The sequence below is a fragment of the Lithobates pipiens genome, unplaced genomic scaffold (assembly GCF_037356315.1).
Source record: "Lithobates pipiens isolate NorthernLeopardFrog02 unplaced genomic scaffold, aLitPip1_a1.2 Scaffold_16, whole genome shotgun sequence".
Taxonomy (NCBI): Eukaryota; Metazoa; Chordata; class Amphibia; order Anura; family Ranidae; genus Lithobates; species Lithobates pipiens.
In genome coordinates this window covers 114,311,679-114,331,217 of record NW_027507748.1, presented here as the reverse complement: position 1 = coordinate 114,331,217, position 19,539 = coordinate 114,311,679, and positions in this window count along the sequence as shown.

Here is a 19,539-nt window from a genome sequence, read left to right as displayed (position 1 = left end):
TAGCAGTTACTGTGATTTTCCTTCAGATGCCATGATCACTTGTGAGAGCGCAGCAACAATTTTGGGACATTCAGTTGTGTTTGAGAGCGGAAGATGTAGCATAGGTCCAACAGCCAATGGTACGTCTACTCAAACCTAAAATGGCAGCCAGCAGGAAACATCAATAGATTAAAGGTGAACTATAATAGTATACATTCCATCTGAGAATAACACTTTTTTTTAGGTCTGCCTTTGTTAAAATCGCAGAAAACTTCTCATGCAGAGCAGACTTTTGCAGTAGCATGCGCAGTGATATTGCAGTTCGGGAATTGGCACTTCTGTGAGTCAGGCAATGAGAAGCCTTTAGTGCTGGAAATGTATGCGTGCTGGGTAATGCCATCCTCACAGGCTCTATATAACACAGTGTAAAATATCTAAATTTGTACAGGTACCTGAACTTGTACTTCTTTTAATACAACTTTATATCTAATGTATGCTGGTCTTTTTCCAACAGATGATTACTTAAAATGAAAGTAAAAGGCACATTGATGTTTTAACATGTTTGTATTTTCAAAAGTGAGATTTGCATTTCATCTTATATACAAGTTTCACTAACTGCCTATATTGAACAAAACCTACAGCGTATACAAAACCAAGAGCAGGATATGGTTTTTATTCACACATACTCTAACAATATGTGGTATATTAACACTTCTGGTAAAATGAAACCTTTTCTGACTGCTTCTTCCCACACATTATATAGCGCCTTTAAAAATATAAAAAGTATCAATGTGTATCACTTGGACTTCATGGTCCATGTTCTGTTATTCCACTGAGTTCCTCTTGTGGGCGGAAGGTGACATGGCCAATACTACCTCATAGCCTAGGCCAGTGGTGGTGAACCTTGGCACCCCAGATGTTTTTAAACTACGTTTCCCATGTAGCTCATGCATTCTGCAGTATAGTTGAGCATCATGGGAAATGTAATTACAAAACATCTGGGGTGCCAAGGTTCGCCATCACTGACCTAAGTAGTGTTCCCCCTCTTTTCTTGACTCTTACTGCTTTTCCTTCTTCCCTCTTTGCTCATTTAGACATCTATTTGAGTACCTTGAGCAATTGCTGTGCGATGATTTTCCAGTCTAATGCGACAACATGTGATCCATGCAGCAAACCTTTCCTAGGAAAAAAGAATTTCCAAGCAGAGTATTTGATATCTTATTGATTTTCCTCCAGTTTATACACCACCTTTGTTGGAGATGGTGGTGTTTGTATATCCATGTATCAGTCATAAGTTCCCTTAGGGTTCCGTTAAATTATTACCTGTAAGATTCAAAATACTATGAATATCACAACTTTAATACAATCATTCTTCTCTTGTATAACGTAAAGATGTTCACAATAACACATGTATATTATGCAAATGTGTATTAACGTTTTAACTGTTTGTTTTTCAATAAAATAAGATTAAACTAAAAATATCAATATGGTGCGTAACCTCTACTGAGAATAAATTCTGTCTCCTGCAGCATGCCCTACTGAACTGTAATCGTGCTGTTCTTAGCTACCAGAGGATGCTGCTTAAGGACAGGAGACCTGCTGCATTGAGCTCGGTGATCAAGCCATGACTGGTGGGATTCGTGTCTAAATTGCAGCTGGCACTTTGGAGCCTGTAAACAAAAGGCTTTTTTTTTTATGGCAACTGTCGCCCTCCAGTTATTATGGAACTATAAATCCCATCATGCATCTGATTAACTTTTTTTTTTTTTTTGTAATTCCTTTATTTACTTTTTCAAATGAAACAGTTTCACAATTCAAAGAAAAATGACAGTATTCAAGATAAAATAAAAACAGAGACAGGAAATAAAATACAGTTCGATGAGATAACAGCATCGTCAAATATTACATAGCATGCAACCCAACCCCGGGTCGTGCACTCAGTAAACTAAACAAAGGGATGAAACTAAACAGCATGATCAACCGTGCACCACTCTGGGGAGAGCCATCAGACCGTAGCCCCAGCGACACACTGTTACCAGTGGAGCCACCAGGGTAGTGCTGTGAAGGACTTGCTTAAACCTGCCAAGGAGGATCGTCCCACAGCCAGCTAGACCCGGCCAACTGGCATAACTGGTAAAGTGAAGAAAGCAGGATATGCAAAGGATCTGGAAGGGCCGGCCTAGGGCTGGGGGTGTCTCAGGGAAAGAAAAGAGGACAACGAAAGCGGAAAGGCAGGGTGGGAAAGATAGGGGAGAGAACAGGAAGGGAAAGTGGCGGGGCCTCCCGGCCAGAGGGTAATTCACGCTACAAGGACTAATCATGCAAAGCAACCTCGCGGAGGTAGGCTTCCGTGTAGATGTAGTATTGCCATGGTCGCCATGTCTCCCGGAAGGCCTCCTCCCGCCCACGCAGAGTGGCAGTAAGATCTTCCATGTTTCTGATGTCGTTCACCTTGGCAAACCACAGAGATTTAGTAGGTGGGGTCTCCGATCTCCAGCACAAGGGAATGCATGCCCTGGCAGCGTTCAAAAGATGGATGGTAAGAGAGGCTTTGTATTTCTTAACGGAGAGCTTAGAGAGGTGCAGTAGACAGGCCGCGGGGTCCCCCCCCACGGATACACCAGTCAGGTGTTCAATCGTGCTCGTCACCTCCGCCCAATAAGGTTTAATTTTGAGACAGTCCCAGAAAATGTGCAGCATCGTTCCCTCCTCCACACCACAGCGCCAACAGGTACTGGGGACCTGTGGGAAAAAACAATGCAGAGAAACGGGCACTCTATACAATCGAGTCAACAGTTTATAGCAGGATTCCTGGATCCTGGTGGCAATGGAGGACCTCTGGGCGAAATAAAGTATCCTCTCTCGCTGAGAGTCAGTAAAGTGGACGCCTAGGTCCGCCTCCCATTTCGTAAGAAAGGGGGGGATGTACCCCTCCACTGGAGAAATCAGGGAGGAGTAGAGTAAAGATAAACAGTGACGGATCGGTTCCCTGCGGTGGCAAATGCGTTCCAGCTCCGTGATTGGGCGCGATATGCCAGGCACCCTTGCACATCTGCGCAAAAAATTACGCAGTTGTAGACCGCTCCAGAAGTCCATTGGGGGGTCCAACGCAGATACTCCCGCTTCAATCGCAAGTTGGCCGTCTGAGCCAAGAAAATCATAAAAATGAAACCGCCCTGCGGTTGCCAACCGTCCAAATATGGGGTTCTGCCTGCCAGGCAGAAAGTCTGGGTTACCCAAAATTGGCACCATGGGGGAGGGCATCGGGGAGACCGAGGAACGTCGTATTGTATCCCTGACTACCCGCAAGGTACTGCCAAGAGTAGGATGGTCATTGAGGCCCCGCGGCAGCGGGGTAGCGATCCATGGCCAGCTCCTGGCCATACCCTCTGAGTCCTCCAATTCCATCGTTACCCATTGCTTGGCCTCTGCATGGCAATACCAGTCGACCAGTCTGGTAAGGTGAGCTGCCCTGTAGTACATTCTAATGTCCGGAAGACCAACTCCTCCCCTCTGTTTAGTCATATAGAGGATTTGCAGTCTAATACGCGGTTTTTGATGTGACCAAATAAAGCCGCGGAACAGCGAGTCAACTCGCTTGAAAAAAGACGGAGGCAGACGGATGGGAAGGGCTTGCAGTAGATATAGTATTCTAGGCAATGCGGTCATCTTAATGGCATTGCAGCGGCCAAACCATGTTAGAGTAAGCGAATGCCATTGAAGGAGGTCGGATTTAAGACGGAGGAGAAGTAGGGCAAAGTTGGCCTGGTACAGGTTAGCGAGATCTGCACTAATGTTGACACCCAAATAAGGGATAGTATGGGCCGCCCAGCGCAACTGGTAAGTCGACCGCAAACGTCGAACCACGGCCTCATCCACGGTAATGTTCAAGAGGGACGATTTGGTCAGATTAATCGAGAACCCCGAGAGAGCTCCATAATGCCTCAGGGACTGAAGGAGATTGGGGAGAGAGTGTAGAGGATCTGTCAAGAAAAAGATCAAGTCATCCGCAAAGGCGGCCACCTTGTGTGGCCCCGAGGATTGTTATAAACCGAAATACCCGGGTCACCCCGAATCCTGCACAAGAGGGGCTCCAATGAGAATATAAAAATTAGTGGAGACAGGGGGCACCCCTGCCGAGTGCCGTTACGGATGTCGAAGAAACCGGACCTCGTTTCATTCACCTTAACCGCAGCCGTGGGATGGGAGTAGAGGGAGAGGATCCAACCGAGCATCGAGGGACGGAGACCTATGTGTTCCAGGGTCGCCTGTATGAACGTCCAATCCACGCGGTCAAAAGCCTTCTCCGCGTCGGTGGACAGCAGGAGAAGGGGTCTCGCAGTGGACCTGGCCGCGTGGATTAGGTTCAAAACCCGAATGGTGTTATCCCGGGGCTCCCGCTGCGGGACAAAACCCGCCTGGTCTCTATGAATCAGACCCGGTATATGGGGGAGTAACCGATTGGCCAGTATCCTAGCGAACAGTTTAAGGTCGGTGTTCAGGAGGGCTATCGGGCGATAACTCCCACACTGCAGTGGATCCTTCCCCTCTTTAGGGATAAGAGATATGTAGGCGCGCAGAGAGTCCAACGGGAAGGTGTTGCCCTCCGTAATCGAGTTAAGGGCCGAGACCAAAGGTTGGGAAAGCGTCTCAAAGAAAGTTTTGTAATAAGTTGGGGTGAGACCGTCGGGGCCAGGGGCTTTTTTGGGTTTCGAGCTCGCCAGGGCTACCCCCAACTCCACAGTCGTTATGGGTTCCTCCAGTCCCTCCAGGACCTCAGGCGAGAGAGAAGGCATGCCGGACATGGCTATATAGGACCGTGGGGTGAATCCACCAGCGGGGCCGGAGGCATCCGAGTGCGGCCTGCCTAAGTTATAGAGGCCTTCGAAAAAGGAACGGAACTCTAATGCTATGTCAGACGATGTGTTTGCTTTTCGACCCGTAGAGGTCAGAATGTGTGGAATATAAGTTTTGGTACGGGGGCCTCGCAAAGCTCTAGCCAGCATTGTACCGGGTTTATTGCTGAATTCATACATCGAGCGGTGGGCCCACGCCAGTTTTTGCTTTGTTTTATGGAACATGAGCGAACGGAGCTCCTCACGCGCTTTAAGAAGAGCCTGATGAGTGGACCGTGCAAGACTGGCTTTGTGAGCGCATTCAAGGGAGCGAATCTGAGCGAGCAGCTCATCCGCACGACGTGTCCTCTCTCGCTTCAGATGGGCCCCTATCCGAATCAGGGTGCCCCTGATCACCGTCTTGTGGGCTTCCCACACCGTCAGGGGGTTGGCAACCGAGGCCATGTTAATAGCAAAGTATTCCTGCAACGAGGCTAGAACCTCTGCGCGGGTATCTTCCGATTGCAACAGAGCCTCATTTAGTCTCCACGATGGAGGGGACTGAGTGACCGGGCCCAGCTGAAGCGTCAGATGGATCGGCGCATGGTCCGAGAAGGATATGACATCAATGGCAGTCGAAACTACTCAAGACAGATCCTTATGGGACAGCAGCAGGTAGTCCAATCTCGTGTAAGAGTGATGGACTTGGGAGAAATAGGAATAATCTCGTACCTGGGGATGCAGTAGGCGCCAAGGGTCCACCAAGCGCAGGGTGTGGAGGTCCGCTTTCATCCGCTTGAGACAAGCGTACGAGAGATGGGAGGCTCCACGGGAGGCATCCAACAGGGGATCCATAGCAAAATTAAGATCACTGCCAAAAATGAGCATACCCTCCGAAAAATCTAGCAGTTGAGGCAGCAACGTCCGCAAAAACTGCGGATGGTCGACATTAGGAAAGTAAACATTGGCGAAGGTGACCCGCACATCGAAAACCCGCCCCTTAAGGAGGAGGAAACGACCCTGGGGGTCCACCCACTGCGCCTCAAAAACCCATGGTAACGACTTGGCCAAGAGGATGCTGACCCCCTTGGACTTGGAGATAGGTGAGACACTGTGATATGCCGTTGGGAAGGCTCCGTTCGTCAATTTAGGGAAACGCTCACCATGGAAGTGCGTTTCTTGCAGAAAAGCCACATGGGTCCTGCTCTTACGCAGGGTAGCCAAGAGTTGCGAGCGCTTTTCCGGGACGTTAAGGCCACGCGCATTGAGGGAGGTGACCTTCAGGAGACCCATAATATCGTCTTAGGGGGCAGCGACCGTACTGCGTTGAGCAGAGAAAATAGCAATTCCTCGCCAGGGACCTCACCGGGAGGCTCCACCACCTGTGGGGGGAAAGGGTTGAGAATGGGGGGGAAAGGGGGAGGGGGAAAGACAAGGGGGAGGGGGAAGAGGGAAAAGGAAGGGTGGGAAGAACTGACTTCCAAATGCAATAGCTTAATAGTCTCCCGCTAAGCACTAGCAGTACTCAGACGGGGAGCTGCCCTAAGTGGGGGTGGACAATGTAACAGATGTAGCTAGGAGCAGAACAGCGGTAGAACAGAGAAGTATAAACAAATGAGACAATGTGTTAGGAGATGCACAGGATGAGAGCAGCGAGAACCGTGTGAAGTAGAAGAACAAAAGGACATTGGAGCCAACATTATATCCAACATTATAGAACACAAAATACAAAATACAGAATACAAAATGCAAACTAGAGGAGCCAGGTTGAAAGGTAGCTGACGCCCGTACTATGTACGAACAGACCAGACCCCTCCCATGATACCCATGCCTGTCAGGAAGACAGGCCCAGAGCCCTCCCGCCCCACCCAGCAAACGCCAGGGCCAGAGAACGATCCCTGCAAAAGAACCAAACAGTCATTATATAAAAAATAGCAAAAGGGTCATGAATGCAGTGATAGAACTAGACCCACAGCTAGATCACATTCAACTATCCCACCAAGGGCCCACCCGCCCGACCGGCCCCATCACCCCCCACCGCAGGGAGGCCAATGCCTCAAGCCCCGCAGGGGGGGGGGGGAGGGGAGCAGGGCCCAGCGGGTAAACCCGAGAAGCAGACAGGAGCCCACCCCACCACCTAAACATACAAATACCTCAGAGCAGGGGGGCACAAAACTAGAGGCAGCACCCCCAGTGAGAGACCCGCCCGATCCCCGCCCACAAGGCAGATTGCCAATCTCCTAACAGGGAGATGCGTAGGCTAGGAGAGGACGAGTGGTCCAACCAGGGGAACCAGCGCCAGCTTAGGTGAAACAAAGGGCATAACATATACTCAGGAAAAGAAAAACAAAAAACACCATAGTACCCCCTACCAAATACTCAGTGGGATGGGGAGTCCGCCGCAGCTCAAGGCATTGCAAAAAGGACAGTCAGAGAAGTCTGAGCTGGCGGGACCTCTAGACATGACCAAGGCATTGCAGGTGGGCCATAAAAAAAGGGGGGGGGGGGAAGGCACAATCTTACCAGTCCTAAAGTGGGGCAGCACGATCAAGTCTCAGAGACGGTCGGATGAGGTGGCCTGGTGACCTCGCGACGCGGTGCACGGGAACGGGAACGTCGGGCCCGCTGTCGCCTGGGTTCGGGTGGGCCAGGGGACTCCTGAGTGAGTAGATAGTCAAACCAGTTTGGTACGGTGATGGCCGCCTTATCGATGAAACCAAACAAATCAGGCAGTTAATCAGGGGAGTAGAGATGAAATTCCGCACCTTGCTTCCGGACGATCAAGTGGAAAGGGTGACCCCAGCGGTATGTGGCGTCGGCGTCCCGTATCAGATCTAGCAATGGCCTCATCATGCCCCGCATGACATGGGTTTGCCTGGAAACATCAGGGAAGATCCGAATGGAAGCGCCATCGAAATCAACAGGGCCCTTCTCCCACGCCAGGCGCAGAATCTCCTCCTTTATGGTGAAGAAATGCACCCTGCACAGGACGTCACGCGGATAGTCCAAGGAGGCAGATGGCCGCGATACTGTGGAGGGGGCCCTGGGGCCCGGTACACGGTGGACCCTATCAAACTCCAACGCAGCAGTAGGTGGTTTGTCAAGAACCTGATTCAGTATGGCCGTGACAGTGGCGCGGAGATCCGGGCCCGCGGTGGCCTCGGGGATACCACGGAGGCGCAGATTGTTTCTCCTGCTCCTGTTCTCACCGTCGTCCAGGCGTAACTGCACATCCACAAGATGGCGACGGAAGGCCCTGTGCTCTGTTTCCAGAGAGAGGAGGCGAGCCTCAGTGGAGGCATTGGAAGTTTCAATAGTGGTCACCCTCTCTTCCACAGTGTCAACTTGCTGTTTTAGATCATGCAGCTCCCTTGTGAGAGCAGTGATGATGGAGGCTGCCATGGCATTCAAATCCTGCTTAGTAGGCAGGCCGGAGACCATCTCCCTGATGGATCCCTCCAGGTGGCCGCTCGGATCCCCTGCACTACCCGCTTGCGGCTGTGTGTCCATGACCGGGACGACCGGGGACTGTATGGGCGAATGCGCCCTAGAGACAAGTGGGGGGAAGTCCTCCTCCGACACCACGGCCCCCGTTATTGTGCCCTTTTTGCTTGCTCCTGCGGCGCTGGTCCGGGGAACTCGCGGCGGCGCCATCTTGGTCCGCGCGGCCGGCGAGGAGATCGGGTCCTGCTGCAGGAAATACTGGGTGATTTCGGGTCCCCTCCGATCCTCGGTGGCCAGCGGGTGTTTGCGGTCCCCTGGCATGAAAAAGCGTCTCGTCCGCGGGCGTACGGCAGAGGTTCTCGGCTCGGTCCTGTGCAGAGCTCCTGGCTTTGCTTCCTCACGCTGCCATTGCTAAGCCACGCCCATCTGATTAACTTTTTGAACCAGACTATGTAAGTAACTGTCAGTCTTCCCATCATGCCTCTGGAAGTCATTCTTGTAGCTATCAGTCTTGCAATGCCTCGTGGGACATGTAGTTCCATAACAGCTGGAAGGCTGCAGTTGCCTTTCCCTGCTATAAAGCTCCAAAAGCTGGCTAGACTTTGTATTTTTCTGACTATTTAAAGAATTATAGTAGTATATTTTTTCCAGCAAGAGCCCTTATAAAGGTAGTGCACAAGGTGAAGTCTATTTGCCTGTGTTGGCTCCACTTGGTCGAATCGTTGCAATGTTTTTCACTTCCTTCTTTAAAAGAGAAGAATAGGATTTGTTTTTTCCAAGAATCATCCTTACCTAGGTGGATGCTGCATCTGTCCCCCACTGGCTCAGACTGAGAACCGAGTGCTCACACACAGCTGACCGCTTGGATCTCAGAGCTCCCAGAGCAGAGAGCCAGTGTGAGTTACTGTCTCTCTGCTCTGCCCCCTGCGCTCATTGGAGCACTGGGCTGTGAAGGGGGGGACTGGCCGATTCAGGCTCTGAGCAGCTCGCTGAAAGGCTGAGCCAGGTGCCGGACCAGCCATATAGGCATATCCCGATCACATGGTCCCAATCTTTCCTGAGCCTGGACCGGCTCTGTGACATCTACTGATACAAACAAACCCAAGGATAAACTGAGGAAAACCAAGCTTTTCTCACCACCAGCCCACAGACAACCAAATGACCTGTCTAACAGTATGCGTTAAAACAGGGGTTTAGTCTGCACACATTTGCAAATGCATGCATAAGCCACAGAGCCCCGCCAAGGCACCCCAGTATCTGTGGTACCTAACACTAACTTATAAGTGTCCCCACAGTGGAGGCACATGCATTCTGATGGATGGGTGAGAACAGCTGGACTGAAGGGGAGCCACCCCTTCTTAAAGGTACAGGAGCACACTGAACACCCTCTGTGACATCACCTGAAGCCCGCTGTCTGTTGAAAACGGGTCACAGGAGTGCAGAGCGAACTGCATTTACTGTAATCCATAGGAGAAATGCATGGGCTTTGGCTGTACTTCTCCTTTAAAGAAACAAACACACAGGGTCCATACAGTTCAACATCAGTTTAGGGCTTTTTCACATCAAGTGTAGTGGGGCTTTGCTGGACAGCTATTCTGGCACAGTCCCACTGCAGGAGAAGGTAAATGCCTTGTCTCCTACCTGGCCAGTTCATACCATTGTATCGGGGTGGTGTGCACAAAAAAGTCACTTAGTTGCTACTGAAAAAGAAACCGTACGATGCATGGTCGCAGCAGCTGCTGGCGTGACGGAAGAAAAAAAACTCTAATGTAGAATTTTGAGGCTGTTGTTGCTGATCTCTCTTTAAAATGCTATTTGTGGGGCTGTCATGATAATCCAAAGGCTTTAGTACTTTCTCAGTCACTGACCTGGAATAAGATAGCCAGACAACCAGCATTTTCAGAAGGAGGTCAGTAAAGGTATTCTACATATTTCTTTCATAATCGGTTTTCTTTATGGTGTAACTACTGATACAAATTAATATAGTTGTTTGTTAAAAGTACATTTTTAACTGTATTTTAATTTCATAGTGTTAAATTCCTGAATTTTGGGTAAACTGCATGCAAATCCAAAATTTGAAGAAGCTTGCATGGCAGACTGACAACAGTTTTTTTTTTTTTTTTTTGGCATGGGGTTCAAGATCCTCAGAGCTCAAGTCGCACCACAAAGTTGGATTAAGATAATCTGACTTAGATGCGACTTCTATTCAAATCAATGGCTGAAAGTCAGATCCGTTAGGATGGCTCTCATAAGGAACCATTATTTTGAATAGAGGCAGAGAAATGCTGCTAAAAGCTATTGCAGCTAAACGCACATTAAAACCAATGCAAAAAGCTACTAAAGGTACATAAAGATCATCCTACCGCTCTCCCATCTATGGGCTGTGCCTCCTTGCTATCTCGTGGCTCGGACCGACCTCTCCTGATCTCTCGGTTGCTGCTGTCTCACTGTTTGTCGCAAGGTTCAACTCTGACATGTTTCGTCGTACTGACATCATCTGAGGGTCGATCTTTATGTACCTGAACACCTCGCTGTGTACAAATGAACCAATGCCTGAATGATTTTCGATGTTTGTGAGTGTAAAATTTGATGATTTTAAATTTAATAAAAAAACGTATGGTTTTATGGAATTACACTATTTGTTTTCTCCACACACTTGTTTTTGAGATATTGAGGTAATGAGAAGTGATCTGAAAATCCACGTTGATTCTCGATACGCTGATTTTAACCAGCGGGTTCTGGTAAGAGCACTACCAAAGGGGGGATTTCACTTATCGCATATCCCCTTGTGTGTGTTTTCTCTGCACGTGTGAAGGTGTTTTGGAGAGACGGGCTGAGGTGCAGCAGATTTCAATATATGAAAGGACTTACCAGTTTCTTTATATATTAAAATTTTTTAGATTTTATATATTGGTCGGACAATGATGGACTTTTGATGTGGTTTCTTCTTTTTTATGTTTACCCATTGATATATTTATTTATATTTAATATTATCACCAACATCTGAAGTTTGATGAAATGGCCGTGCTAGATCTATATGTGATTAATTATATTTATATATTTATTTATTTATGGATCTGTTTTTATGATAATTGTGATTCATTTCAACGAGGAATAATTATAAAGCAGCTGCCAGATTGTATTGGAAATCCCACGGCCCCCAGTATACACGCACGTTTAGAGTGTGAGCACTTGTGTTTATACAACAAGTTGGACGGGAGTGATTTGGTATAAACTTTTAAAGAATATATATATATATATATATATATATATATATAAAAATTTTAATATTTTAAATATTTAAATTGTCACAATGCGTTAAAATGAGTGCCTAAAAAGGGCAGAGCTTATTGTGAAAACCTGTAATATTATTAAGGTTTCCCAGATAAATAAAAGCTGAAAAAATATTTACCGGTTGATATCAAAGGCTCTTTACCGCTTATTAAGTAAATATTTTTTCAGCATGTGCCAAAGATATTTTCTTTTCTTTGAGTATTTTGTTCATTGTATCTTTTTGTAAACATTGCTGTCATTAAACCTTCCTTTCTGTGGTCATAATACAGCGGATACATAAATGATCTAACACACCATATGGTTACATTTTCAGCACTTGCCACTAAGTAAATCAATCAGAAGTGAAATGAAAAGAAATTGCAGAGACACACGTGACAGCTTAATTTGTATCGGTTTGTAAATGCTTATTTGGCCACGTACAACATTTTGCTAATTTGTAGTAAACTTTTATATCTCAAATGCCTTAAATATCCAAAAACAAGTGGATATTTCAGTTCTGCATAGATGCCAGAGGACTGAGTCATCTAGTAGATTTGTATTTATCTCCATGTGGTTCTTGTTTAGGGCATCCCTGTTCACAGCTCTACTTGCCTGCCATGGCCATTACTACTGCATCTTGCTCCAACCATTACACAGAAGGGTGGACACAAAACTCCATACCTGGGTGGGTAGATTTGACACTGGGATGATGTCACTACTGGAGAACACAAAATGTAAGAAAATCTTAGGGTTGCTTCAACCCACCTTAGCCCACCACTGTGACCCACTTTAGCCCTCCACCTGTGGCACAATCGGGCATAAGGAGATAGATGGTGGTAGGCATTTGTTGATGTGTCAACCTTTTCTGTCTTCTGTTTCTTGCTGCTGTTCCTACATATTCACTGTTTCCTGGGTATTGTTTTTATTCTGCTGCTTCCTCTCCTGGACAGTGAGAAAAGTGGGAAGCACATGAGAAAAAGGAGGGGGAAAAAAGAAACATTATACAATTTACTTTGAATGTAAGAAGTTAGTGACTTCGAGCAAGTTGTTTTCATGGTGACAAAACACATTGGGAGGAGTCTACATATGGTGATATCATTACATGCAGGGGAGATGGAGACACCCGACAGAAGAAGCTCTGGAGAAGTTGATTTGTCTCCAACAATAGTTGCTCATACCATATTGCCCTTAGCATTGTGGAAATGTGTAAGAACAAACTCGTATACACCTTCTTTTTATGGTTTAATTAAAGTGACGTTAAACTCTGGTTTAAAAAATTCTATTCAGGTGTGTATTCTTAACTCTAAAAAGCACTGTCTATTGCTTTTAGCCCGATCCAGATCTCCAAATTGTTTTATTTTTGCTGTTGTGATCCAACTTGCTAGAGGGTTATTACATTAGTTCTTTCTGGTTCCACTGTATGTAGGAACGTAGTCACCCCCACTGCTTGCTTTCAAGATGGACTGGGGGCTATGGGATTTTCAAATATACTGCTTATTCAATAAATGAAAATGAGGGGAAAAGGAGAGTTTTGGAAGTTCATAGAGGACATAAAAAAGGAGGCAGAAAAACACTGTAAAAAACTATTTCATAAACAATAGAATAAAGGGCCCTTAAGCAGTGGATTTGGATGGATTATTTTTGAAGAATAAATATATTGTTTAGTATCACTTTAATGAAGGATACTGCACCAGGATTGCCCCACTTTTTTCCCATAAGTTTTCTGAGTGCTTGTGAATAAGAATTCTAGAGTGGAGGAATATTGAGCTGGATATATACAATACTGTGCAAAAGTTTTAGGCAGATGTAAAGTAGGAATGCTTTAAAAAATCTATATTTTAATTGTTTATATTCATCAATGTACAAAGTGAGAAGAAAAACCTAAATCAAGTCAATATTTTGTATGACTACCCTTTTTCAAACAGCATTGATTCTTACACTTGCACACTTTGTACATTTGTCAGGGATTTTGTAGGATTTAGGTGCGTGATTAACTAGTTATACCAAGCGGGGGATAATGATCATCAGCCTCATATGTAGGTTGATGCACAGTAATTAACTGAAATAAAAGCAGCTGTGTAAGATGCGTAAAACTGGGTGAGGAACAGCCAAACTCTGCTACAACTGTAAGGCCGCGTACACACGCGGGGACTGTTCGCCCAACTTTGTCCGTCAAACAGTTTCGGCAAACAGTCCGCTCAAACTTAGCATGGACGGACATGGCCACACACGACGGACGAACAGTTTGCTGAAACCGTGTGCGATGACGTGAACGGCACGTACGACGGGACGAAAAATACGACGTCCTATACACTGCATTATAACTTTCGGCGTGAAAATCCTTTCTCAGCATGCGCGCAACTTTGTTTGACAAACAAGCCTACACACGAGCGGACTGTTCGCTGAAACAAGGTTTCAGCGGACAGTTTTTCGGAAATTCCGAAAAACCTTGTCCGTCAAACTGTCCGCTGAAACTGTCCGCTGAAAGCCCACACACGAGCGGACTGTCCCCCCAAACACTGTTCAGCGGACAAAGTTGGGCGAACAGTCCGCCCGTGTGTACGCGGCCTAAGTTGAGGTCGTGGAAGACAGTTATGGCCAGACTGAGCATCAACAAGGTCTCTCACAGGCAAAGATTTCAAAGCTGACTGGATTTTCAAGAGGTGCTGTTCAAGCTCTTTTGAAGAAGAACAAATAAACATGCCACGTTGAGGACCATAGATGCAGTGGTCGGCCAAGAAAAATAATGCAGCAGATGAAAAACGTATCATACTTTCTTCCCTTTGCTATAACACCCATATACTGTTCAGAATCTGGCCAGAAGTGGTCTTCATGGAAGAATTGCAGCCACAAAGCGATTACTGACATGAAAACAAGGGTGTAAAAGACTCAACTATTTACAAAAACATAGGAATTGGGGTGCAAAAATATTGCAGCAGGTGCTCTGGACTGAGGAGTCAAAGTGTGATGTATTTGGCTGTAGCAGGAGGTAGTCTGTTTGTTGAAGGCCTGGAGACCAGTACAATGAGTGTCTGGAAGCAACAGAAAGGCATGGTGGAGGTTTCTTGGAAGTTTGGGGCTGCAGATCTGCACATGGAGTTGGAGATTTGGTCAGGATGAATGGGTGTCCTCAATGCTGAGATATACAGGCAGATACTTATCCATCATGCCATACCATCAGAGAGGCAAGTAACTGCCTACAATTGATTCTGCAGAAGAACAATGACCCTAAACATACAGCCAATGTCATGAAGAAATATATTTAGCGTATAGTAGAACAAGGAGTCCTGAAAGTGATGGTTTGGCCCCCACAAAGCCTTGATCTCAACAGGATATGAGGCAGCCTACATCCACATAAAATCTGTGGTTAGTTCTCCAAGATATTTGGAACAACCTACCTGCCGAGTTTCTTCAAACACTGTGTACAAGTGTACTTAGAAGAATTGATGTTTATATTTAGAATGTATAATGCGCTAATATTAACCTCCCAATATAACACAGTGTAACCTCCTAATGGTAAATCAGTGAATTATGGAACCTATTATAAATAATATAACATCCTTCACCATAACAAATATCAATGTGATGATAAATTATTAAACGCAATAAAAAGAAAGAAAAATTAGATATAATGTGATGAACCACAGTGCACAAATATCTCAATAGGACAGTATACCGCTGTAAAGAAATGTAACGTCATTAGTGATTGAGGAGTTTAGACAGGTTTCAATGAGTAACCCCAATGATAGATGGCTTGCTCAAATATTCAGCTGCTCATTGGCATGGGCTGACTTCTGGCTTTCAAAGGATTTCCGCAGTATGAAACAACAAAGAAAAAGACCATTGCGCAGATAGTATATTGAATATTCCCTATAAAGGGTAAACTTCACTCGCCCTTTCCAGCAGAATAAATCACATATGGTAAGGTCAGTTGCATACAGCTAACAGCTGAGATCCCCTCACACTCAGTGCACACACAGCGCTGCTTGTCACTGGCTCCTCCCGACCGGTTTCATCACTAGACACGTGACAACACTTTTTGTGTGATATCAGTTCACATACACAATAATTGCAGCTATATTATTTGGTCATCTTCTAGTATTTGTCACTTATTTATTTACTAGTTCATATCGGCGCTTTAGTACACTTTTTACTTTAGAAGAATTGATGCTGTTTTAAAGGCAAAAGGTGGTCACGCCAAATATTGATTTGATTTGGATTTCTCTTGCGTTCATTTATTTTCTGTTTTGTTAACTGATAAAAATCAAACTGATAACACAAGTATTTCTCAAAGCATTCTTAGTTTACATAATTTTTCACACCTGCCTAAAACATTTTCACAGTCGTGTTATATACAAAGTGTCTTAGGCCATATCAACGATTTAATTGGTAATCTGCATGCTGAATTTTATCCTATTGGGGTTGTACATGGCAGTAATGGGTTTTGTGTCAATTGGAGGAGAAAAAATGTGATTTTAAAAATCAGATGGATGCTTTGCATTAACAACTGATTTTGGACACTTGCTGATTTTCATGCTGGGAGAAAGAAAAAAAAAAAAAGACTTTGGAAATTGAATTACACTGTTTTACACTATTTACCGCACTAAGCAACTGATGTTTTTGCACATATATATATATACAGTATTTTACAAAAGTGAGTACACCTCTTACATTTTTGTAAATATTTTATTTATATCTTTTCATGTGGCAACACTGAAGAAATGACACTTTGCTACAATGTGAAGTAGTGAGTGTACAGCTTGTAACAGTGTATATTTGCTGTCCCTTCAAAATAAATCAACACACAGCCATTAATGTCTAAAATGCTGGCAACAAAAGTGACTACACCTCAAAGTGAAAATGTCCAAATTGGGACGAAAGTGTCAATATTTTGTGGTGCCACCATCATTTTCTAGCACTGCCTTAACCCTCCTGGGCATGGAGTTCACCAGAGCTTCACAGGTTGCCACTGGAGTCCTCTTAGACTCCTCCTTGACGACATCCCGGATCTGTTGGATGTTAGAGACCTTGTGCGCCTCCACCTTCCATTTGAGGATGCCCCACAGATGCTCAATAGGGTTTAGGTCTAGAGACATGCTTGGCCAGTCACCTTTACCCTCAGCTTCTTTAGCAAGGCAGTGGTCGTCTTGGAGGTGTGTTTGGGGTTGTTATGTTGGAATACTGCCTTGTGGCCCAGTCTCCAAAAGGAGCGGATCATGCTCTGCTTCAGTATGTCACAGTAAATGTTGGCATTCATGCTTCCCTCAATGAACTGTAACTTCCTAGTTCCGGCAGCACTCATGCAGCCCCAGACTATTACACTCCCACCACCATGCTTGACTGTAGGCAAGACACAATTGTCTTTGTACACCACACCTGGTTGCCGCCACACACACGCTTGACACCACCTGAACCAAATAAGTTTATCTTGGTCTCATCAGACCACAGGACATGGTTCCAGTAAGCTATGTCCTTAGTCCTTAGTCTGCTTGTCTTCAGCAAGCTGCAGGTTTTCTTGTGCATCATCTTTAGAAGAAGCTTCCTTCTGGGACGACAGCCATGCAGACCAATTTGATGCAGTGTGCAACGTATGGTCTGAGCACTGACAGGCTGACCCCCCCACCCCTTCAACCTCTGCAGCAATGCTGGCAGCTGTCATACATCTATTTCCCAAAGACAACCTCTGAATTTGACACTGAGCACGTGCACAAAACTTCTTTGGTTGACCATGGTGAGGCCAGTTCTCAGTGTAATGTCTTGGCCACCATGCTGCAGCTCAGTTTCAGGGTCTTGGCAATCTTATAGTCTAGGCCATCTTTATGTAGAGCATCAATAATTTTTTTCACATTCTCAGAGTTATTTGCCATGGGGTGCCACGTTGATCTTCCTCTGACCACTATGAGAGAGTGAGAGCGATCACACCAAATTGAACACACCTGCTCCTCATTCATACCCGAGACCTTGTAACGTTAACAAGTCAAATGACACCGGGGAGGGAACATGGTTAATTGTGCCCAATTTGAACATTTTCACTTAGGGATGTACTCAGCTTTGTTTCCAGCGGTTTAGACATTAATGGCTGTGTGTTGAGTTATTTTGAAGGGACAGCAAATTTACACTGTTATACAAGCTGTACACTCACTACAAAGCTATACACTTACTACTTTACATTGTAGCAAAGTGTCATTTCTTCAGTATTGTCACAAGAAAAGATATAATAAAATATTTACAAAAATGTGAGAGGTGTACTCACTTTTTTGAGATACTGCATTTGCACAGATTTTTGTATGATTGCAAAAATGTTGGCATTTCTTCACAGATGTAAATGATATTTGCACACATGGGATGGGTTTTGTTCTGGATTGATTTTTTTTTTTTTGTTTCTTTTATTAGCGCTGTTTTTTCTTTTTGTTCTTTTTTTTTATTTTTTATGAGGTATATATTTTCTGTATCACTTTGTGATGGTAATGTAGCTGCTAGTGATTTAGGCATTTCATGTTAACATGTTCTTTTATATATGCACCACAATGATGATAAAAAGTATGTGTCAGGTAGTTCTATGCAGTTCTGCTGAAGTTTAATGATTCTTGCTGGTGCCCTGTGTGTCCAATCAGCACTAGCTGTCAGATTTGTACTGTATACAAATGAATAGCCAGTGCTGTACAGTTAAAGTAGAACTATAAGCAAACTTTTTTTTTTTTTGGATAGAGTAAGGGAGGGATATAACTCCTGTAAGGTTTATTTTTGCCCTCTTTGCCCCAGTGTGTAGATTTACCTTCACTTCCTGTGCCATAGCCAAAACAGGAAGTGAGAGGATATACCTGCAAATTAAGGGAATCTCTTGTGTCACGGGAATTCCCGGATCACCAAAACGAATGTCCACATTGGAAGATTTACTCTCTATTATGTTTCTGGGGATAACCCAAAATCATTAGTTATGCTGTATATATATACACACACATACACAAGTGGAATTAAAGTCACAATATGCAATTATTTAGTATTTCTGAAGCTAAGCAGTTAGTGGTTTATAATATAGAGCTGCTGAAAGAGCTTTGATGAGCTTTGATGTCCAGAAAACCTAATGAGGCTAGATAAAAGCATTATCATTTGGAAGCTCACAAAGAATAGTCCCTGCAGATTAGTCTATCAATGGTGAAATACATACAACTGTCATGAATAATCCAGGGTTTTCATTTCTATGGCTGAAATTTAATACATATTTACATAAAAAGTGATATCAAAGTCTATTTACCTCATGCAATTTACTTTTTTTTCCCTAGAAATAGGTTATTCCTCTTATCCTGGGCTATGCTCTGTGAGCAAGTCCATGGCTTCTAATTGTCTGTGGTAACGGCCAATCTGAAAAAAGATGTGGAGTGACAACATACAATCACCATTAGATGGATTTTCTGATCTGTATCCCTGTAGAAAAGAGGATTGTTTATTCACATACCTGTAGTTGCTTTTAGATACAACTTACAGGTATTCAGGGATGCAAACAGTAGGGTACATGGCTTTCCTGGGATAGGGCCCTAATAGTTTACTGTGGTGGATAAATGAGTCTTGCCACAGATTCTTAATTGGATTTAGGTCTGGACTTTGACTGGGCCATTCTAACACACAAATACATGCTTTGATTTAAACCATTCCATTGTAGCTCTGGCTGTATGTTTAGGGTCGTTGTGCTGTTGGAAGGTGAACCTCCGCCCCCGTCGCAAGTCTTTTGCAGACTCTAACAGATTTTCTTCTAAGATTGCTCTGTATTTGGCTCCATCCAGCTTCCTATCAACTCTGACCAGCTTCCCTGTCCCTGGTGAAGATAAGGATCCCCGCAACATAATGCTGCAACCATGTTTAATGGTGGGGATGGTGTATTCGGGTGATGTGCAGTGTTAGTTTTCCGCCACACAGCATTTTGGTTTTAGGCCAAGAAGTTAAATTGTGGTCTCATCTCACCAGAGCACCCTCTTCCACATGTTATCTGTGTCCCCCACATGGTTTCTCG